Here is a 24,291-nt window from a genome sequence, read left to right on the forward strand (position 1 = left end):
AGCCGCTGTGTGGAATATCAGCGCCAGATCATTGCTTTGAACCGTTGACAGCAAACACTAAACGATCCAGCTGCTTCCTCTGCATCCTCCGAGTCCACAAGTTGCTATTTAAAATTTTCCGCGAAATAAACGCGTGGCTGCTCCTTCCTCCCAGGGGCTCCACTGGGACGCCGAGCGTATCACCCTGGTAACCGCCTTTCCCCGCCTCCCATTGGCCCGCCTGCTCGACACAGCCCCCCACCATTGGTGGCTGCAGCGGGAGAGGCGTGCCGAGGGCGTGGCGTCCACAGAGGAGACAGCAGCATCGTTTCAGTTGCCTGTCAGTTCCCGACGTGCAGAGCAGCTGAGAAGAGGCATTATCCCTGCGCCGGTGCACGGGCGCCCAATCGTCCAGCTCATCCATCAATTCCTGCACGATCGGGGCATTTCTCCTTACCCCCCGTCCGGTGTTTTTAGGAGGGGGGGTGCGATCTTGGGAATCAGCCGTCAGCACAAAAAAAAAAAGCTTCCTAAAAGCCTGAATGTCTCGGAGAATTAAGCTGCTAGCAGGCATCCGAGGGGATCTAACACACAGGAGAGGATTAAGTGGATGTTGCAGGGTGCAGATCCTTCTCATGCAGTGCTGAAGCCCGATCACCGGGGGTCACAACACACGTTCTGCACTTCTGTCATCCTCTGATATTTATTATCTGCAGCAAAGGAAAAAAAAATCACCCCTGGATTGCTGAAATTCTCTCTTCTTCTGGAAATCTATAGGCGATCTTTATTTCTGATTGGTGTGGAGTTTACAAGAATGATAACAAAGACATTTTCCCTTCTTGCCTGCTAATATTTAAATTCATTTTTTCTATTGTTTTTTTTTTTTTCCTGCTGATTTTCTGCTGTCATCGTGATATGAAAACGCTGCCCCGGAGGCTCGAAAATAAATTGAATTTTCACTGGTAAGGAAAAAAAAAATAAAGATTAATAAGACACGGGGGCTTTTCTTTGCAGCGCTCCTGTATTTTCCTAACAGTCATTTGTACTGCTCATTTAAGAGTTCCTCAGATCTGCCTGGAGAATACATTAAGCTTTAGATCTCTTCTTTTTTTTTTTTTATTTATGGTTTTCATTTCTTTTTTTGTCTTGCTTGGATTAAATGCCACCAACTTTCAAGTCGACGCAACAAAAAAAAAAAAAAAAAACAACCCCAAGAGCTGACACTTAACCCCCTGAATGGTTTTTGAAGACCACATTGAACCTAACCCCCTGCTTTATGTTGATTTTCCATCTCAAGGCTTTTTTTTGTTCTTGGCGATTGGCTTTTGCTGGAAGATTAAGGGATTTCCAGGAGTATTTTTTTTTTTTGAAGACCTTATGGCTTGGATTGAGTTTTAGAGTCCTGCCCTAGACTTCCATTTTTTCCCTTTTTTTTTTTTGCTGGATCAAAGGCACTAAAAAAAAAAAAGAAAAAGAGCCTGAAGATTTATGGTAAATATAGTCAGGGGTTGGGTTTGGATGCTCTTTAAAATGCAGAATATTCCAAAAGTATATTTTCGGGGCATAATACGGCAGATGGTGGATTTTCCTCCCAGCCATCTCGCTTTTTTTTATGAATGCTGGTTTAAACTAGTTGCTTTATCTTAATCGTTACCCATCTGTGTATAATTAATGGAAATGTACGTTTCCTTTTTTTTTTTCTCCTTTTCTGAACTTTTCAAATGCAAATGGTACAGATTAAAGGTGTCTTAAAGTGTAGATTGCTGTGAAATCAGGTTTGCATATTTGGACAGTGCGATTGCGGGAAGGCTTGCATGTGCCATAGTGAGCTTTATAGGCACATTTATTATTATTACAGGTACTTGTATAGTGTGGTCAGTTTACGCAGCGCTTTACATATATATTGTACATTCACATCAGTCCCTAACCCTCAAGTGGTGTACAATCTAAGGTCCCAACTCACATTCATACATACACATTATTATACAGGATTTATATAGCACCAACAGTTTGCTCAGCGCTTTACAATATAACGGGAGACAATACAGCAACAATACAGTTCAATACAAGAGGGTTAGGAGGGCCTGATCCTGGGAGCTTACAATCTAGGAGTATTATTATACAGGATTTATATAGCGCCAACAGTTTGCTCAGCGCTTTACAATATAACAGGAGACAATACAGCAACAATACAGTTCAATACAAGAGGGATAGGAGGGCCCTGCTCCTTGGAGCTTACAATCTAGGAGTATTATTATACAGGATTTATATAGCGCCAACAGTTTGCTCAGTGCTTTACAATATAAAGGGAGACAATACAGCAACAATACAGTTCAATACAAGAGGGTTAGGAGGACCCTGCTCCTTGGAGCTTACAATCTAAGAGATACTAGGGACAACATAGGATCCAATTAACCAACCAGCATGTCTTTGGAGTGTAGAAGGAAACCGGAGTACCTGGAGGAAACCCACGCAGGCACAGGGAGAACATGCAAACACCATGAATTGCTAGAAAAATGGAGATGCTGAGTTATCTGTATTCTTTTAATTAGGGGGATATGGTCATTTCTGTTGCTGGAGGTTCTGCCATTACAGCGGAGCTAAACCCAGTTGCTCCAATCTCACAACTGACCGAATTCTGGCGTTTGACCGCCCTTATAGGCGATAGATTGCATAGAATATGGCATTTAATGATGACAATAAAGTGATTTGAGAGTTGCATAAAATGACTTTAAATGAAACCATGCAATACAATTGTAATTTCCCTATATTGAAATATAAAAAGCTCCTAGCTGTATAGCTTTGCTTTCTTTATCATCAATATGTTAAACATGCTTAGTTCTTTAAAATATTGATGTCATTGCAAAAGTTGTTTTCAGTCTTTTAAAATCTACAGCTTTTGTTAAAATGATACCCGCCATGAAGGTCCTTCTTGAAGCACTTCCTATTTTGGATGACAACGCTCTGCCTTTGTCACATAAGTGCTCTCAGGCGTTGTCACCCTGTTACATGCCCTCTCCAGTGGAGGCGATACGTGACCGTGCTGGCACTCATTGCTCAGGCTAGTTCTTCCACTCCTGATAAGGAGCAAAGACATGCTGGCAATATTAGCGCAAGTACTTGTTAGCAAGAAGTGGCTGCAAAAAGGTTGTAGGTGATCAGCAGTATTGTGAGCATAAAAAAAGACAAGAAAAGAAAGACAGTGCTTTAGAAAAGGAAAATGCATTATCGATAGCAGAAAGAGGTTGCAGAAGGTCAGCATCGCAGTGATGGAAAGAAGGGGGACACAGCATTTAAGAAAAGGAAAAACAACAGGTTGATTGTTTATAGTACATAGTATGTGTATGAATGTGAGTTAGGGACCTTAGATTGTACACCCCTTGAGGATTAGGGACTGATGTGAATGTACAATATATGTAAAGCGTGGCATAAATTGACAGCACTATAGAAGTACCTGAAATAAATACATTAAAAATAAAATCAGAGAGTGGCGAGAAAGAGGTTGCAGGAGATCAGCAGTGCTGTGATGCTAAAAAAGAGGAAAGACACTTTTTTTTTTAGAAAAAGGAAAAGGCATTGTCAATTGTTTATGATAGCAGAAAGATCTTGCAGGAGGTCAACATCCCAGTGATGGAATAAAGGGGGGACACAGTATTTAAGAAAAGGAAAAAAAGACGTTGATTGTTTGATAGCAGAAAGTGGCTGCAAAGAGTTTGCAGGAGATCAGCAGTGTTATGATTCAGAAAGGATATCAATGGGGGAACAGTCTTGTGGAAAAAAAACGCATGATGATTATTTATGATAGCAGAAAGAGGCTGCAGGAGATCAGCAGTATTTAAGAGAAGATCTTGCAGGAGGTCAGCATCCCAGTGATGGAATAAAGGGGGGGGGGGGGCAGTATTTAAGAAAATAAAAAAAGATGTTGATTGTTTATGATAGCAGAAAGTGGCTGCAGGAGTGCAGGAGATCAGCAGTATTTAAGAGAAGACCTTGCAGGAGGTCAGCATCCCAGTGATGGAATAAAGGGGGGCACAGTATTTAAGAAAAGAAAAAAAGACATGTTGATTGTTTGTTTATGATAGCAGAAAGTGGCTGCAAAGAGTTTGCAGGAGATCAGCAGTGGTATGACTCAGAAAGGATATCAATGGGGGAACACAGTATTGTGGAAAAAGAAAACGCTTGTTGATTGTTTATGAAAATTGAGGCTGCAAGAGGGCAGCATCACAGTGATGGAACAAAGGGGAGGCATGGTATTTAAAAAAAGGAAAAAATACACATGTTGATTGTTTATGATAGCAGAAAGTGTCTGCAAAGAGATTGCAAGAGATCAGCAGTGTTATGACTCAGAATGGATATAAATGGGGGAACACAGTAATTTGGAAAAGGAAAATGCATGTTGATTGTTTATGATAGCAGAAAGCATCTGCAAAGAGGCTGCAAGAGATCAGTAGTGTTATGACTCAGAATGGATATAAATGGGGGAACAGTATTTTGGAAAAGGAAAATGCATGTTGATTGTTTATGATAGCAGAAAGAGGCTGCAGGAGATCAGCAGTGATATGAAATAAAATAAAAAAGAAAAGGAAAAAAAAATATTGAATGCTTATAGCAGAAAGTAGCTGCAAAGAAGTTGCAGGAGATCAGCAGAACAAATGATAAAGAGGAGGAAGTCAGTATTTTGGAAAAAGGAAAAAACCATGTTGATTGTTTATGGTACCCCAGCTAGGGTTAAGACCCCGGTGACACTGGATGCGAATTGGCATGCGATTTACATGCCATGCGACTTGCAAATTGCATGTCAAGTCGCACCCTATTGTCCGCTATTACAGCGGTCATATCAGTGCGGTTCTGACTTGGTCGGAGCCGCGCCGACTTCTAAAGTAGTGCATGCAGTACTTTTGGTGTTATTTGCATAGACATCGGTGTCAAATGTCTTACAAATTGCACCTGAAATCGGCAGATCACCCGACTTTGAAATCGGGCGACTTCACTGCAAGTTGTATGGTTTCAAAGTCGAGTTTTTGATGTGACCAGGGGGTTATATCTACTTTTATTAGTATTTTATTGTCTGTATGAGTTTATGCCACGTGTTGTCATTTTTTGATCTATCTAAATATCCGGATTACGTCAAACTAAGGTGCAAATGATGTTTAACAAAATGATGAAAACTGAAATCCATTGGGGTAATTGTATAAAATGTCCAATTATAGGCCGAGCCGTTGCTCATATCAGTCTAATAAACCCAGACATCCGGTTGCTACAGGTAACTGTGCCAGCTTTCATAAATGATATCCTCTGGCTAAGCTTTCTTTCTGTAATCTATTTTTTTTTTTTTTTTTTTTTTTTTTTTTTAATGCTGACTTCCTTCTTCTTGGAATGAGCCACATTCTAAAGCAGTGATGGGGGTAGTAGGTCATCAGGCCTTTGTCTTCCAGGATTTATTGCTGAGCTTTGTCTGTAATCTTTGTAAAACTCTTATGTTCCAGAAAGTAAATGTAAATATTTGCAGGGATATGTAGTGGAGCTTCTATATCACGGTATGCCTAGCCTTTGGTCCAGCTCTCAGGCTAACGTTCCCCAGACAGTTTAATGTCACATCTCTATAGTGTGTCTACAGTGGATGTTGATATATGTGAACTTTGTTGCCAGCCCACAGGGTTTATCGAAGTAAGTTTAGTACATAAAGCCAGCTGTGTTTAGGGAAGGATGGATTTAGCCTGGTCCTTAAAAGCACTTTGCCCATTCGCATTGGTTTTCTGGCCTACTGCTGTACATTTGGCAACAGATCCCAAATTTTGAAGTCTTCAGAAATGTAAAGAAGTGCTTCAAATCTTTGTACTGTAGATCGAACTTTGTCAACTAGGGTTCAATGGAATCCTGGGGTTCCTTGAGGTTCCTTGAGAGGAACAGTCGTGAATTGATGTTCCACCTTCATTGACCAGCAATACAAGGAGGACATTGACCACTGACCACCGATATAAGAGGTCATTTCTACACTGACCACTAGTGGTAAGGGACTTCATAATTATTCACTGTTCGTCATACCATTATTCCTTTCATTTCAAGATTATTCATGAAAAAAATTGTTTTATACAGCTAAGGTGTCAAAAAACAATCTGCCCATGCTATCTAATATTCTAGATCAGGGTTTCTAAACTAGGGTTCCTCCAGAGGTTGCTAGGGGTTTCTTCAGCAGTGAGCAATTTCTGCCTCTTGGATAAGTTCCCACTGACATCATTGATCTTTTTATCTATCTGTAAGAGGGTAATTCTTCCCAATGTCCACAAGTGTAAGGAGCATTCTTCCCACTGACCATCACACTAATGTATCATGAGTTGTAGATAGTCAATTTTAGCAGGGGTTCCCTGAGACCAGAAAGAGATATTTCAAGGGTCCCTTTGTGGTGAAAAGGTTGAGAGAGGCTGCTCTAGATACATCACATTCTTTCTTCTCTTATTTAAAACTTTGAGGCTGGGTTCACACTTGTGCGGTGCGGCATATCACATGTGATTCGCACAGGAGCCCTACCGCATTCCTGTGCAAATCACATACAAATTCTGTGCGGTCCGATTGGAGCCATACATTTTTTATGGCTCACATTGCACCGCATTCACACCAAAAAGATGCAGGACCCTTTTTTTGGTCCGCACTAGAATCGGGTCGCATCGGTGCTCACACCCATGCGATCCGATTCTGCACATCGCACCGGGTTTTGCGGACCGATTTCAGGGTGTTGTTAACTTAACATACACACCCGCTGCGGTTCGCATGAACGGGGTGCTATTGTGATGTGGTGGGGAATTCGCACAGAAAACAGTGTGAACCCAGGTGGAATCACTTACTGTTGATGCCAACGTACCGTGAGCTATGGATATATTCATTTTTAGCAAGGGTCCTATGAAAGCTGAAATGTATTTCAAGGATTTCTCTGTGACAAGAGGGTTGAGAGAGGCTGTTATACAATGTCAGGTGATGGCAGGGGGAGATGTGTACATTTGAGTAGTAATTGATACCTGATATTTCAGTGTCTGGTCATGGAATCAAAGGCATAATAGGAAGCATTTGAGTGTTGGATAAAAACATGACCCTTATGCAGGGTTTAGAGAGTTTATTTTATGTTGTTTCTTAGTTTTGTATTTCAGTGTTGATGGCAGTCAGTTGATCTCACACTTTAACCCTTTGGATGCTTCTTAAAGATGGTTTTAGCTCCCTAGTTGTCCATAACAATATCTAATATAATGAATGTACTGTGTACTACTGGTGATTGCCATTACAAAAGATAATAAAAGAACATGTTAAATGGTTATGTATGAAACCTTATTGGCTTCACCACAAATTTTGTTTTTTTTTGTAACTTTTGTTCTTTAATTCTTTTACAGAATCTAAATTATCTGATCATTTATATAAATGCAGGTAATGGTATTTAAAGTGGAACTAAAGCTTCCCAGACCTGGGCATACCCCAGGCACCAGGTAGCCATTGCTCCTTAAAAATTACAGCTGGCACCTAGCTTTTGAGGTTTTCTCTATTTGTTATTTAATGGAGCTGACTCCTAAGATAAAATCCTGCTGATTTGGACAGCCTGGCTTCTGACTTTCATATTATTTTTGTCAATCCCTATGTAAAACTATTTTATCCCTTCCCCGTCACCATACTGCCCTTTAGCTTGACCTATGAGGGACTTACCTGGTGGCATCTCTAGAGTCTCTCCAGCTTCTGTGGAGGGACACAGTTGTAATGTGGAATCTTGGAATCGTGGAAAAAACGTGGTTTTGTCAAAGGGTGATTTTCAACTATAGCTGGCAAATTAGTAGTTTTGCCTATACTCAGATCCTGCCCTGTGGCAGAGCTCATTTGACTTCTTGCTGCTGCTGTGTCCTGGCATTGACAGAGGAAGCCTGGAGCTGCAGGTAAGTCAGGGGATGTTCTCATGTCTGTGGTGACGGTGGATGCCCACAGGCTGACATCTCCAAGGGGAACATCAGCTAAGTTTTCCCCTTATAAATGAGTCCCTGGCAGGAGCTTTCTGCCTCCACACTCCACTTACATAGACTTGCAAGGTCAATGTTTTAAATTTATAGAGCATCATGCAGAGCTCAGAACATTTGGTGTCCTTAGGTCGGTCATATTGCCTCTTTATGTATTTCAGGTACCTATATAGCACATGTCAATTTACGCAGTGCTTTACACATATATATTGTACATTGACATCAGTCCCTAACCCTCAAGGGGTGTACAATCTTAACTCCCTACCTTACATCCATACATATGCATACTAGGGCCAATTTAGACAGGAGCCAATTAATGTACCAGCATGTCTTTGGAGTGTGGGAGGAAACCAGATTCCCGGGAGGAAACACGCAGGCACAGGGAGAACATGCAAACTCCAGGCAGGTCGTGCATGGCTGGATTTTGAACCAACAACCTTAGTATTGCCAGGTGGAAGTGCTAAACAGTTAGCCACTGTGCTGCCCAGTCTCCTTGTAAAGTATTTGGCAGGCACATGTGTCTTGTGCATTGGTGGAGGGGTGCCTTTAGCTACCCCTAGACATTTGAAGAGCAATTTCTACCCCTACTTGTAGCCTCTGAATACAGAAAGTACTGGAGGTATCTGCCAAGTGCAGAGATATGCACATGTAGCATTAGAAGTGCTTATTTCTTCCAAATATTTATATAGCACTGCCATATCACGCAGTGCTTTAAGGAGTACATAGAACCATCAGTCTCAACCTTGAAGCACACAATCTAATGTCCCTACACCCACCTACTCACATATATGGCCAATTATAAAAAGCCAGTAAACTCACAGGTATGTTTTTGGATTTTAGGAGGGTACTAGATGGATGCTTAGTATGTGACTGCTATCTGTGATTTCTGGCGTTATCAAGACTGAAAATAATTAAGAAGTTTTGTATTGTAGGTTGTCATTATTTCACCACACACCTAACTTCTTGTCCAAAAATCCCACTAAAGGACAGTCTTGACTTCCTATAAGCAACCTAGAGCCTAAAATGCCATATTATTTATTTTATATTTTTATGTAAAAATGCTGCTGGTGCCATTCATCTTAATAAACCATAACTTGAATTAAGCCATGGCATCATTTGCTATAATATGCATACATGTGCATGCTCTCCTCCAGCGGCGTGAGATCTGTGCTCCCTGTGTCCTCTTAATCCCCTTTGGTCCCTTATCGTTCTTCTTTACTGCTTTAACTCCTGCCACGTATGTGCACACATCATTTTGGCAGCCGTCTCCTTTCATCAGTAAGATGCTGGGAGTGTATACTGTACTGCGCCACTGCAAGTGTGCAGATTAAAAAGAATGTTAGCAGGTAAGAGAGAGGTTTTTTTTTTTGCAGAAGAGAATGATAAATTCTTTTCTACCTGCTGGAAAAGTTTTAGTTTTCAGAGTTTACTTGCTCTTTTTTTTGTTTTTTTTTTAATCTTTTTAATTTTTTTTTCGTCTCAAGATACATGAAATTAATCTTCCCCTTTTACATTGTAAAGGTATGTTCATTTTCTTGCTCTGTCTCACATACCAGTATATTTTTGTGATATCACCCCTTATTGACATAGTTTCCTGGCTTAGTTCTGCGGGATGTGCATGTTTTTCACACTTCTCTTTACAAACAACCCGAGTGACTGTGTACTTTATGTGACTTTGACCTTGCTTACAGAAGTGTTCTCAGATAGCTGCTGCATATCAAAGTTAAAAGTTATCATTGGAAGTCGTAGAGAATGCATGGGTCAAATTCAGATTCTAGGTATATGAGTCTTTGGCTTGCTGAATTTTTTTTTATTCAATTTTGAAGTTTAGGAGGACAGTGGGTGGTTTCACCATACTAAGTCCCTTGCTAATATGTCATTGTCTGGATTCTTCTTATTATTTCAGGTACTTACATAGCCATCAATTTACACAGCACTTACATACATAATGTACATTCACATCAGTCCCTAACCCTCAAGGAGCATACAATCTAAGGTCCCTAACTCACATTCATACACATACTAGGGCCAATCTAGACAGGATCCAATTAACCTACCAGCATGTCTTTGGAGTGTGGGAGGAAACCGGAGTACCCGGAGGAAACCCACAGGGATAACATGCAAACTCCAGGCAGGTAGTGCCGTGGTTGGAATTCAAACCAACAACCCTACTACTGCCAGGTGGAAGTGCTAACCATTTAGCCACTGTGCTGCGGCTTCTTTTTTTGTGTAACATTTGTGGGGGGGTTTTCTGAATTATGCATTGACATTGGAAAATTGGGCGCTTTCATCAGATGAATTTGGTCTCCATTAGTGAGTGGACCACAAGTTATTTAATAAAGCATTGTAAATTTGTTCCCGTTATACTGTGGTCTGATGTAACAATTTTATTGGGAAGATGAGTTGGCCTCTACAAACAAAGCGCAGTGACTACAAATTTACACATAAAAATGTGATGTAATGTAAGTGGTTATATTTAAAGTGACAAAGCACATGTGTAACTTGCGTTTGCCTATTTAAAGTTGATGTAAGCCCAATCATTTACATTTCATAGCATCTTTAACATGTTACTGTTACTTTGAAAGTAATTTTCTATTTCCAGCTTCATTTAAATCAGGGGTCTCCAAACTTTTTATACAAAGGGCCAGTTTACTGTTCTTCAGACTTTAGGGGGGGGCCAGACTGTGGGAATTGGGAGTAGAAAATGTCTCAGCATCAGTGGGAGCAAACAATGCCTCATGTTTGGTGCCAGTGAGAGGAATTGTGCCCCATTGTTGGTGTCATTGAGAAATTGTACTGTGTCACTGGGAGGAATTAGTATCTCATTATTGGTGTCATTGGGAGGAATTGTGCCCCATTATTGGTGTCATTGGGAGGAATTGTGCCCCATTATTGGTGTCATTGGGAGGAATTGTGCCCCATTATTGGTGTCCTTGGGAGGAATTGTGCCCCATTATTGGTGTCCTTGGGAGGAATTTCAGACCTTCATTGGTGTCATGGGGGGAATTATGCCCCATTTGGGGCATCATTGGATTAAATAGTGCTCCAAGGGCCAGATAAAAGCAAGCAAAGGGCCGTATCTGTCCCCCGGGCCACAGTTTGGAGACCACTGGTTTTTAAAGCAGAGTTCCAGCCATTTTTGTGTTTATTAAAAGTCAGCAGCTACAAAAACTGTAGCTGCTGACTTTTAATAAACACGCACTTACCTGTCCTGGGGTCCAGTGATGTACTCACCCGTGCCGTCCCTTCTCTCCTTCTGTCCTCCATGGTGCCAGCATCTCTACTGTGGACACCAGGCTGTGACAGCTTGCGACTTCAAAGCCTTGTGCCCACTGCACATTTGCGGGTCTCGCCGCTCCTCCTGATTGGTCCGGCAGTCTTCTGGGACCTGTGAAAGTTTCCAGGAGACTGCGGGAGCAAGGAGGGGGCTAAACTTTCGTGTCACTTCGCCTCGGCGAACTGAGCCAGAAGTGGGAGTGGGTACCTGTCAAAACCAGGTACCCGCTCCCCCCCAAAGGGTTCCAAATATGGCAGTTGAGGGGGGGGGGGGGAGGAGGCAAATTAGTGGAGCTTCCACATTTGAGTGGAACTCCGCTTTAAGTTTGAGCTTTTTTGGAGCTTCAAGCTACAAAACGCCCAAGTGTAAATGCAGCCTAATACAGGAGGTGTGTTACTAGCCTGATCACTTGATGAAAATAAAGAAAAAGAGCCTAAAGAAAACTAATGCAGCCACTACAATTAAGGATTGGTAAACTGCAATATATAAAATGCTTGTTTTTGGGTTTAGAAACACCTTAAATAGAATATAATTGATGGGTACGACTGCTAAAACGTCATAAAAGGCCCTCGTTGGTGTATTAAGTATTTAGGGTTGTGGTTTCTGTTAAGAGCGTGTAATACGTATCATATGTTCTATATGTTGGTTCTCTTGTAGTAGTTTAGACCTATCCAGCTATAGACGGGTTAAGCCATCTTCAAATAGCTGCTTCTATAAAGAATTTTGAGAGAATTGTCCCTTCATTGTGAACCTGGTGATAAATTCCTGGCTTTACTTTTACAACAGGAAACCTGGTAATTTTGTTTTATTGCTGTTTGGCTGCTAATAGCAATTGCTTCCCGTGGAAGAGAAAAGAAGAGATGGGATGGAAGCATATTTCAAAGGAGGAGAAGTACCATACCAAGAGGTCATCCACTGAATGAGAAAGGGGTAGGAGGCTCAGGGGAGATCTCAAAAAAGACTACTGTACAAAAAGATTAGTTGAGTAATTGCACAGCTTCCCAACAGAAGCCATGGAATGAAACACAATGAGCAACTGTCAGGTGTGACGTACCATGCTACTGTTCTGTTTGATCCTAGGGAAGTGGTTAAGGGCAGCTATTGACGACTGTTATATGGCGTGTCGCAAAATATACCAAGTTATTTTCGTTGCATTCGCAATCAAAACAACATTCATCTATGATTTTCAGGACCTACCGGTAAATTCAGTTTCCCTGGATTGAGATGAGTATTTTTGACAATTACCATCTTTTATGCTATAACTAAAGAGTGCTTTTTTTTGTGTCATTATGGCGTGAAAGAGCTATTGTAATATATATTCAACTCGAGAAGATGTTGAGGAATTTCTGGCATCTTGACATTCTTACATTTTAACTACTGTCAGTGAATTTTCTGTTATTGTGAGTAGACCAGAGATTGAGTGTTAAGGTTTATGCTCAGTATAATCCTTTTTTTTTAAATGTCATTTTTGGATAGAGTGGATAACTATTAGAACTTGTTGGATTTTACTGCCGTATGGGGCATTTCGTGATAACAAGAGATCGGTTTCTCAATTGCACAATTGCTTATGTAGCATCCCTGATTACAGTAAATGTGCCACAAGAAAAGCTTTTGATCCTAGATTGTAAGCTCTAAGGGCTCATGTACACTACAGCTGATAAACTGACAATCAGGAGCTATTGAGCATTTTTTTTTTCAGCAGCCCCTGAACTCACCTTTTTATGTTTTCCTATGTGTCCTTGTACACATTATTATTATTATTATTATTATTATTATTATACAGGATTTATATAGCACCAACAGTTTGCTCAGCGCTTTACAATATAAAGGGAGACAATACAGTAACAATACAGTTCAATATAAGAGGGTTAGGAGGGCTTGACCCTGGGAGCTTACAATCTAAGAGTATTATTATACAGGATTTATATAGCGCCAACAGTTTGCTCAGCACTTTACAATATAACGGGAAACAATACACCAACAATACAGTTCAATACAAGAGGGATAGGAGGGCCCTGCTCCTATGAGCTTACAATCTAGGAGGGACACATAGTCGTTTACAGGCAGTTGAGTTTAGTCGTTTTTTTGAACGCACCAAACTTGCGTTCAGGAGTAGATTTTACCGGCGTTTCAAACGCTTGTAAACGCGATTAACCGTGTTTATAAGCCTTTGCGTTTAGAAGCGTTTAACTATTCCATGTCCAGATGCTGTCTAGAGCCTTTTTTCATCATTAGAAATGCATGCAAAGCATTTTCCATGTATTTAAATGGACCGAGTACACCAGGGCAGTCAGTTCCAGGTTTTGCGTGAAGGAGAAAATGGTAGAACGCGCTGCATTATGCTCATGATGGGATCCATAGTGAATACAACCAGAAAAGACAGGTCATCTCAACACATACTGCTCTCTGCTCTCTCTATTTCTCTCAAATGTCTGAAATAGTTAATTTTTTACTATTTTTCAGTGCATTCTTGGCATTTGGGAAGGTCTCCTGAGGTTATCTTTCTAAACGAAACGCATAAACGCGGCTAAACTGCAAACGCGGCTAAACTGCAAACGCGGCTAAACTGACTTTTTTTTAACCTACGTTTTACAGCAGTCAGTTTCCATCGTTCAGAAGAGTTTTCCAAACGCCCCGTGTACATGATCCCTAGCGAGCAGGGCCCTCTGTTTTCTCTTGTACCAAATTGTATTGTAACTGTAATATCTACCTTCATTTTGTAAAGCGCTGCGCAACTGTTGGCGCTATATAAATCCTGTATAATAATATTAATTTGCAGGAAATTTTAGCTTCCCAGCTCAAAAATTGTCTGTTTAGTCCTCCCCTAAAGCAGGCCAAGCCAAAAAACAAACAAAATCCATATCAATCGTCAAATCGTTCGTTTTTTGCATCATTCGTGTGCCAGCTGTGACACGCAATTTTCATGGTGCAATATAAAGTGCTTGCTCCAACACGCTGGGGTTTTTTTTTAGAAGATCGAAACAATTGATGGTGCAATTGAATGTGCTATTTTTGTTTTCCATTCGACCTGACTTTCATTTTCTTACTCCTCTGTGGCCTGCTTTCCAAAGATTTTTTTCTCACCTGCTGTTGCAGTGACAACAGTTTCACCAGATAGGAATTGAGGAGAAACCAGCAATTGAGACGCAGCGAGTAAAAAGATGACAGGGGTTCATATCTTCTGTCTGTTCTGTTGCTGCTAGAGATTGTCCCTCATCTGATAACATAATTTGCTGGACAGATTTGTCATCATTAAAAAACCTAGTTGTTCAGATAGAAATGTGCTGTCACCTGGAGAGTGGCTACAGATTCCTCATTTTTTTGTACTGTGCATCAGAAGTATGACAAGTTTGTAGGCAAACCCTTTTTTTTTTTTTTTTTTTTTGTTTTGGTTTTAAAGTGTTACTAAACCCACAGCAGTAAAATCAGTCTGTATATGCAGTAAAGCACGCTTGTTATACTCACTGTGGAACCTTAGGGGCTAATCCTCCACATTGTAAAAAAGCTGTTTGATCCTGTCTTCTCTGATCCTCCCCTTCTTCTACTGTCCCCAATACAACTGCTGATAGTATAGAGCTCTAGGAATCGCTCTGCACATGCTCAGTTTAGCATGTATTGCTAGAGAGTTTTTTTTTTTCTTTGAGAGGGTGCATGTGATTGGCACAGGGCCAATCAGCACTGTCCAGAGGGTCAAGGGTTATGCAGCCTCATAGGACAATCAGAGTACAGTGAAATCTCCTCCTACAGGCTTTAACCAGTGCTTGGCTGGACACTGATAGAAGTCACAAGAGCGCTATATACTGCTAACAGGTATTAAGCAGTTTATATTTACTAAAATAATTGCATTTCCATGCTCTGTGTACTGCGGGAGGCCAGATATAGTGAATGCAGGGTCCTGATTTACACACTCTATTTGTCCTGGTGACAATTGTTACTAATAACTTTGGAAGATGTCTTTCCACTTTCTGTTGCAACTCAAAAGGAAGTGAAGGGAAATTTCCCCAATGGTACACAGACAGCAAAAATAACATGGCAGGGGTTGTAACTCTTCCCTACTCTATCAAAATCTAAAAAAAGTTTTGGCTATACATACACTCTAAAGCAATTTTTTTTGTAGGGAAGGGTTAAATACATAGGGAAGGGTTAAAGTACCTTGTCAACACAACAGAATGTGAAAGAAAACCCATGAGAAGACTTTCTCCTGTTCCAGAGGTGGCTCTAAAACTTTCAGTATCGGTAGCAATGATCGCTAGGGCAAATGGAGAAGATGACTCCTCAACGGGTACATGGACAGCAGAAAAATTCATTATTATATGGAAAGACTGCCCTGATGTCCCACCATTAATTTAACTACTCTGAATTTTTCCATAAGTATTCATTTTGAGCTATGCATTTTGAGGGCATAAAAATTTGCCTAGATGTATTTTCACATCTTTCATATTTTTAGAAGTTTTTTCTTTGATAATTTATATGTAAACATATTTGTTAATACTCCTAGTGGTCATCTGTTTATTGAGACATGAAATTTGCACCCTTGCTTAATGATGGTTTAGATAAACTCAGTTAAGCTCTATAGAGAATCTGTTCTAATTCAGACCTAACCCATAGGGACATATTTATAAAGCTGTGAAAGTGACTTTCACCAAACATTCAATGGTGGTGAATGAATCACTAATTTATAATGTATGTATCTACTACTAATTAAGAAGCAAAACTTGTATATCCAATGAGCCAGTGTGGCTGCCCATATTGTTTATATAGGCTAGGTTCATATCTATGCAGGTTGTGGTCAATACATTTTTCTGGCGCTCTTTGCGTTTTTGTATACACGTTTTTGAAGCATTTTTGACACTTTTTTTTTTTTATGCGGTTTGCGGGGGGGTTTTTTGGTTAATAGTAAAGTATAGGAAATAAAAAAAGAAAACAAAAGTGCTCTAGTTTCAAACTATCATGTAAAGCAGCTTGCACTATACCCTGATACCGGATAGTCATAAAATATTCTCAAAAAGTGTTCATGTAGTATGACTTTAATGCAACTTTGATGCTCCTTGAGAGCCAGAGTTGCATCAAAGTTACACTACATGAAAACGACTGTCATACTTTTCTATTATTCCCAAACACTTTTTTGGGAATATTTTATGAGTAAAAAAAATGCAAAATGCATAAAAAAAATGTCATTGAAGTCCAAACTGCTGTGGGGAAAAAAGTCCCTAACCCTGTAAAAAAAAAAAAAAACCCACCAGCTCAAAACGCACATCCATAGGAACTACATCCATAAGAAGCCATGTTAAATGGACTGTAGTTTCTGCAAAATGCACTAAACGCATAAGTGTGAACCAAGGGATATACATTCTAATCACGGTTTGGCCAAAATATGGCTGGTAGTGTCTAGCCGTTTTCAGGTTATTCTTAACCCAATTGTGGTGTTTAGGGGTTCACTTTTGTTTTGAGGTCCTGCTCGCTCCTTCTTTATTCTTTTCTTGCATCTGCAGGCCTTTAATCGAAATGTAAGCCTGCTTTAATAGGTATCAGTTCTTTCCACCTAATAGGTACCATGATGGGTTTTAGTTTGTGTTTGTTTAGCTGGAGATTTAATGGGAACAGGCAGTTAGTAAGCATCTTGAGGAGCATGCCCGCAGATGGGTCATTCCTTCTTTTGTCTGTCCTTGTTTTGCTTCTGAAGGTAGACACAATAAAACTCTGTTCTGCCTTTCAACCTCAAAACAGATAACAAGCCAGAGAGGAAATGAAAGGGCTTTAATGGCATATGGCCTATTAACCATTTCAAATCAAGTCGAAATTGAAAACTCTGCTTCAGGCTGCCTTGGTCTTACAATATTATTTGGAAGTCTAGCTGTCAGATATTTTTTTTTTTCTCATTTATCCACATCATTTTAAGCAGAATATTAAAACAAATGTACACAGCATGCATGATGGCAAACTATAATTAACACAAATTTATACAGAATGCATGATAATACTGTATAATATTTAAGGAGAGGAGAAAAAAAGTGTGTGTGTGTGTGTATATGTATGTGTGTATATATATATATATATATATATATATATATATATATATATATATATATATGTATGCATATTATTATACAGGATTTATATAGCGCCAACAGTTTGCTCAGCACTTTACAATATAATGGGAGGCAATACAGTAACAATACAGTTCAATACAAGAGGGATAGGAGGGCCCTGCTCCTTGGAGCTTACAATCAAGATCAAGGATATATATATATATATATATATATATATATATATATATATATATATATATATATATATATATATATATATATATATATATATATATAGTGTGTGTGTGTTTTATTTTTGTTTTTTGAGAGGTAGTGCAAGTTATATACATAGCAATTAATGTAAAATCACTTTTCCTTTATTTTACATTTTCCCACAGTGCCTGTTAATTAGGAAAATGCTGTAAATGCAATCATGTACCATGTGCTGTAAAATATAAGGATAATAGGGGTTGCAGAGGAACTGGATATTATGAACAATATATGACTATAAGTTTGATGTTCAGTAGGAAGTAGATTATCCCAAATTGTCTGTGTGCTATACAGAAAAAGACCATTCCTGCTGCTAATTATCTAGTTGTTGTTTTTATACTCCTATGCTGGTTTAAAATATCAAAGGTTGATAAATACGCTTCCAACATCCTAAGAATAGTGTGTGTGTATATATGTGTCTCTCTCTCTCTCAGAGATATATATATAGATAGATAGATAGATAGATAGATAATGTATATATATCATTTATTTTAGTTTTGGGGGGAGTGACATTGCTGCTCAATTCAAATATGGTGACTCTCCCCCTGGATACCTATTTTCCTTTCACTTGTATTTTAAATATTGTATGTAAGCTATGTAGTCATCAATGATATCAAAGCAAAAATTATACTGTTAGGCTATATGTACACTATTGCACCTTGACCAGAGCCTCAGTAAAATGCAAAACAAGGCAAAAATGCATGTAAACACGGTATACCATTTCCACACGTTTTTGCCACACTTTCCATTTTCTTGCGGCTGGCAGTCAAAACGTTCCTATCCTGAATGCCATTCTTCTGTTCTCTGGAGAGGGAGGTTTAATCTCGCCTAAACGCAGCAGCTCCTACACACCCCGTGTACATACACAGGCTTTTATGAAGTTGAGTTTAGGAGCTTTGGAAAAAAAAAACCCTCCAGAAGCTCCTAACAATTAATGTTTACATTGTATTAGGACTAATTTTAACATTGTTTCAAAACAAGTTGAAATGCTCTGGCAGGTAGTAGAAAGACTTAATTGCAGTTGCCATTGAAAATATCCAGACTTTACATAGACTTCAGTATGTAATATTCAGGATCAGCCTGGGTTCCCACTTGTGCGGTGCCACATACCGCATGTGATTTGCACAGGAACCGCACCACATTCCTGTGCGGTGCGATTTGAGCCGTACATTTTGTATGGCTCAAATTGCACCACATTCGCACCAAAAAGGTGCAGGACCCATTTTTTGGTCCGCACTAGAATCAGATCGAATGGGTATTCACACCCATGCAATCCAATTTATGCACATGGCACATGTTTTGAAAACTGATTTTGGGGTGTCGTTAACATACACACCCGCAATGGTTCCTGTGAACAGAGTGCAATTATGATGCGGTGCGGAAATCGCACAGAAACCGGTGCAAATTTCGCACTGCATTAGTGTGAACCCAGGCTCAGAGGTATTTTTTTTTTATGCCTGCTCTTTGCATTTCTGAATTTTTGAGTTGCACCAATTTTTAGTCCGTAAATACTGTATTCATTCTTGTAGAAATGTATACCCACTATGAGGCTCCATGCACTCTAGCGTTTTCTTGAGCTCCTAGAAGCTATTATGAGCATATGTTTTTCATTCTAAACGCTACTAAAAGCTTTTTTCGAGCATTTTTTTTTCTTTGTGTACTGAAAAAATGCTAATAAAACGCTAAACGCTCCTAAACTCTATTAAAATGCTGCTATAATCTGGCACAAAAAAACGCTATTATCAGCATTTTTCATCCAGTGCTTTTTCCAGCATTTTCTTAGCTTCTAAAAACCGCTAGTGCGCTTGGAGCCTGAAACTGTTCTACCCAACCACCAAGGCTATCCATACACAAAAGGTGGACTGTTAGAGATTGATCACCTTTTCCTGATTTCACAACTTCCGGACCTGCTGCAATTTTTCTTCTCAGTTCAGGTAATGTTTCCCTTTGGCACAGTCACAGTGAGCGGCCATGTTGTTTTTCTTTATAGGAGGAACTCTTTTACACCGAGGGACATGATGGCAATATTGTATAGGAGTGACTTGCAGGTGTCCTTTATGTACCATATGAACCTACTACCTCCACATATTGAGTGAAGCAGTCATAGATTCATCACATTACCTGGGATAAAAATAGATTTATATGTTTTTTGGGGGTTTTTTTAACACTACTATCTCTTTAAAGACAATCTCAGACATTTCTTATTTGACATGTGCATGGTTTACAGTTGTCATTATTTATATTATGTAGCTACAACACTATCTGAGTCAAGACTGATCAAAGAAGCAAACAAGTCTGTTAAAAACAATTTATTACATAGGTGTGGTATATAATACTTTATTCATTTTTTGTTTTTAATTTAGACAAACTATCTGAAAAACCCCAAAAAGTCAGGTTGGGAGCATCACAATATAACACAAATGTTTGGCAGTTATAGACTTAAACCTCTTAGATTGTAAGCTCCAAGGAACAGGGCCCTCCTTACCCTCTTGTATTGAACTGTATTGTTTCTGTATTGTCTCCCTTTATATTGTAAAGTGCTGAGCGCTATATAAATGCTGTATAAAAATAATAATAGCTAGAGTTACATATTGTTGGATATTGGTTATAAAGTAGGTTATAGTGATGGCAGTCTTTGCAGTGCTTTTCTGGAGCAAAGCAGGTGTGTGGGTGTGTTTACTTGTTTTTTCAGTGTATGATTTTCTTTGTGTATTTTTGTGATAGCAGTTACCCTTAAACATGCCCATATACTGAAGAACTTAAAGTGGAACTACACTGCATCTGAGCACCACAAAACGAACGCTATTTAATTCAGTTTTAATATTTTAAGCAAACTCCGCCATCCATCTATGTCTCCATGCTTTATTTTGCTGAAAAATCTCTTTGAAATACATCCCACTAGCATTTCTGTCTGTGGCCATCTTGAGAAAGGGCAGATGATTCATGTAGCATTTACTTCCTGGAATCCATCTGCCCTTAGCTCAGGCTTGCAGGCAGGGGGGTGTGTTTAGAAAGCCCCTCTTCCCCTCTGAAGACTCCTGGAATATATGACATCATTTGTCTAGGCATGGAAACCAGGAAATGTAAAAAAAAGTTTAGAACAAGTAAACATGATATACTTTCCTATCAATTTACTAATGCTAACTGCATAAGGATTACAAATAGTCAGTGTTCATTGATAGAGTGAAGTTCCACTTTAAGTAGCCCATAGATGGTTCATTTTTAACAGATTTCTGCTGAGTTGGCCAAAATTCAAGCCTGTAGTGGCCCTGCAAGCACCCCCTGGCTCCACAAAAGTCGATTTAAAAGTTGACTGAGCCAAGAGGAAAGTTAGTGGCTGAACATCAGATGTAGTCACCATTTAGCAGTGCCACTGTATTCAGGCAGCCATGGGTGCCATGACTGCCTGATTACAATACCCGGCAGGGGAGATTCCTCTGTCTAGATTGTTAGCGTGACTGGGGTAACCCAGTGTATCAAGTCTCTTATGGCCAGCTTTAGGCACCCTACCCAGTTCAAGCTTGATCTCATGAGAGGTAATACCAAATTTGACAGATCTGACTGGATGCCACAAGGACATCCAATCACACATGGATCCACTGTGGCATTCTTGTTTTCATACATCTGTATATCTGATACGTGATCAAGAAGCTAGCAGATCATGTTTGCAATCACTAAATATTACCACAGCTATACCACATAGATTTATTTTTTGTGGCCTTTATGTGGAGTTTGAACTTTGAGCTACAATTTTCTTCATATATTGGCATTCAGGTTTGGGTAGCCGTAAACTCTATGGAAACAGCATGCAGATAATTGTTTTGTCAAGATTAAAAGCAAAATATATTGCGAGTAAGTGCATTTACCTTGGTTTTTTCTTTGGACACCTTAATACTTATAAAACGATTTACATTAGTATGAAATCTTAATACTACAAATAGACATCTCAAGGCCTCATGTACACTGCTGCTTCTAAACGTGAGGAGCTTTTGATGTTGTTTTGACAAAGCCCCTGAACTCAATGCACACATAGGCTTTTATCAGAGTTTAGTTGCAGCAGACTTTAGGGACCATTAAATGTCCCTCTCCTGAATGCAGAGGAATCACCTTCAGGAGAGGAACGTTTTGATCCAAATGCCACTAGCGCTTTTGCACACATTTTTGTTGCGTTTGACGGTTTTTGGGCAAAAGGTTCCTTCCTCTCCTGAACACAATTCTTTGGCGCTTGGGAGTTTATTCATTTAAACGACAGTTACTCTACCCAAATGAAATCAATAAACATCCAATCGTTAAATGCGGTACCACATTTACACGCGTTTTTGCCGTGTTTAGCATTTTTCTGCTGCCAGTAGAGTTCACGTCTATGGCTGTTCCAGTGGCCAAAACAGGCTTCACCTCCATTCAGGTCATTATTTCCCACATTCTTCTTTGCTGTGTCTTATTGAAAAAGCTCAAGACCGGTCCTGTTTGCTAGTAGAGAGGAAGGAGTCATTTGCTGTGCATTTAATTCAGTTCTGTTTACGACGTATAATAACAGTGGATAATCTTGCAAGAATTTTTAATGTGTTTGGTTTTCCGTTAGTTTTGTTTAGAGTTGGTAAGCATTGGAACCCATGTCAGGTTCTAAAGATATTTACCTTGACTTCCTGTCTTGATCATAAAGTTTAGGTTAACTCTCCAACAGCAACACAGACAGGTATAAATGACTAGAACCACTGTCAAAGTTTTATTTTTGTCTATCCCTTTTGGATATTTTCCTTCACTTCCTGTCCTGTGAAATCATTGTCCGCAAGACAGGAAGCGAGGGTAAATTTATTTTAAAAGTGCCCCGGATAGCAGCAAAAATGTGAAAATTGGTGTAATCCTTCTCTACTCCATCCAAAACTAGAAACAAAATATTTAAACTTTTACAATAGTCAGTACTGAGAACTGCCCCATCTCACCCCACAACTAGGGCCTCGGCAACCTATTGAGATGTGCCACCACACTGCTTTATGGGATAGAGCATGGGCATTTCTCAACACTTACCTTGGTAATAAAAAGTATATGTTATATACTGTGAATGTTGAGGTTTGGGCTCCCAGGAGCCCCCTGCAATTGAGTTTTGGAGAAGGAGCCCCATGGGTGGCAGTGTCTGGTGCACAAGAGGTTAGTCTGATTTGCACTAGTGGCAGGTGTGCTTTAATGGCCATCCTGTTCTCTGCATCTATGGAGATATGTCACTGATCACTCCCTAAGTAAGCTTCAATTCCCATGATTATCAGCTGCAAGCTGGCAAGAGAAACATTGCAGAGAGGCAATTTGCAGACATCCTGTCTAGTGTCACCTTTTGCCTTTTATGATAATTAGGATTGTCCTACTTACTTTGCTGATTTTATGGTGGCAACCTTTTGTCTGGCTCTTTCCCCAGATCATGATTAACTGCCTATTCTGATCGTTATATAGATGTCTCGCTTCCATCCTGTACCTTATTTAACAAATGGCTATTTCACATCTGTAGCCTCCTATGTGCGTGCACTTTACCCCTCCCAGCTACTTACCAGCCTATGGCTGTACTACAGCACTTCTTTTGAAGAGTGTTTTTGCTGATGGCACTTTTCATGCACATCCCTAGCCGACCTCCCTCCTCTGTTATTCTTAAAACTAGAGATTTCAGATCCGAAGCAAGTCAAGTGTTACCTCTGCTTCAGTGTCTAACCTGACAGGAATGTCGGCTCTGTGTCTCATACATATAGAATTCTTTTATTCTGTCACTGGGTGCAGGTGAACCTAGTGATGTTCTTTACAAAAAAATTCCCAGCCGCATACATATCTATATTTAACCCGCTTCTGTTGAAATGAAGCACCAACAGGAACGTGCTTTTTGAGCAAAAAGAGAAAGACCTAACCAAAAGTTATGGTAATCATAAATCTTAGATGGTGGTCAACTGTGCCATGGTGATCCAGCCACCAATTTCTTTACAAACATCCTTGATAAAGTATATATTCATTTGAATGCAGTTTGAACTTAAGTCAGGACATCTGCATGGAGTTTACATGTTCTCCCTGTGCTTCAGTGGGTTTCTTCCAAGTTCGTTGGTAGGTTACTTGGGGGCATGAGCTGATATAAATGTACAGTATGTCAGTATGTAAAGTGCTGGGTAAATTATCACTGCTATATAAATGCCTATAAGCTAAACTACAAAATAAAATGTCCTACCCTTGTATATGTTTTGTGCACAGCATGCCCCCTTAGTGCCATTCTTACCACAGAGTAACACTCTGTTGGCCAAAATATCAACCCAGCACATAGTTCCTCCAAAATTCCTTCATTCCGAGCAGCTTCTTGTGACTGTCGCCTCATGTCTTTCTTTGAGTACCTTTTACAGGTAAACTATAGCATCTTTTCAGAGCGCACACTCTGAATTATTATTGCTGTTACCTTTAAAACCTTTATATACAATTCTTAACATTTTTACAGATTTTTAAATTCCTTATTTTTTAATTATATTAAAATAGAAAACTACCAATTAGCCACAAGAGGGAGTTTTTAGTGGCTTAGTACAATGACTTTGTTTCCTTAGGCCACTTTAACGCGCATCATCCGTTCAGTCACGATTTTGCTAAGAAAATAGATTCAGTTAACATCCATCTTCCATTTAGTTTTAATCCGTTTTTAATCTGCTTGCGCTTTTTAAATGAAACAAAAATGCAGACTTGTTCCATTTAAAAAAACAGACCTGAATGGAAGTGGATGAAAAATGTATGT

The 24,291-nt window shown here is 39.6% G+C and overlaps 1 protein-coding gene across 2 annotated transcripts in view; it reads left to right on the forward strand.

Annotated features, from left to right (window-relative positions):
• The first annotated feature begins 338 nt into the window (after positions 1-338).
• Positions 339-24,291, forward strand: part of FAM222A (family with sequence similarity 222 member A) — a 124,047-nt gene continuing 100,094 nt past the window's right edge. Inside the window, exon 1 of one of the 2 annotated variants that reach the window (XM_089684097.1) lies at positions 339-941. The gene's annotated coding sequence lies outside the window, so the exon portion shown is untranslated. Of the gene's footprint in view, positions 942-975; positions 1,471-24,291 lie in introns of those variants that run through there. The other variant, XM_089684098.1, reaches the window with a different exon arrangement.

This window comes from Staurois parvus, unplaced genomic scaffold (assembly GCF_062004578.1).
Source record: "Staurois parvus isolate SC_StPar_1 unplaced genomic scaffold, SC_StPar_1.0 ptg000336l, whole genome shotgun sequence".
Classification (NCBI taxonomy): Eukaryota; Metazoa; Chordata; class Amphibia; order Anura; family Ranidae; genus Staurois; species Staurois parvus.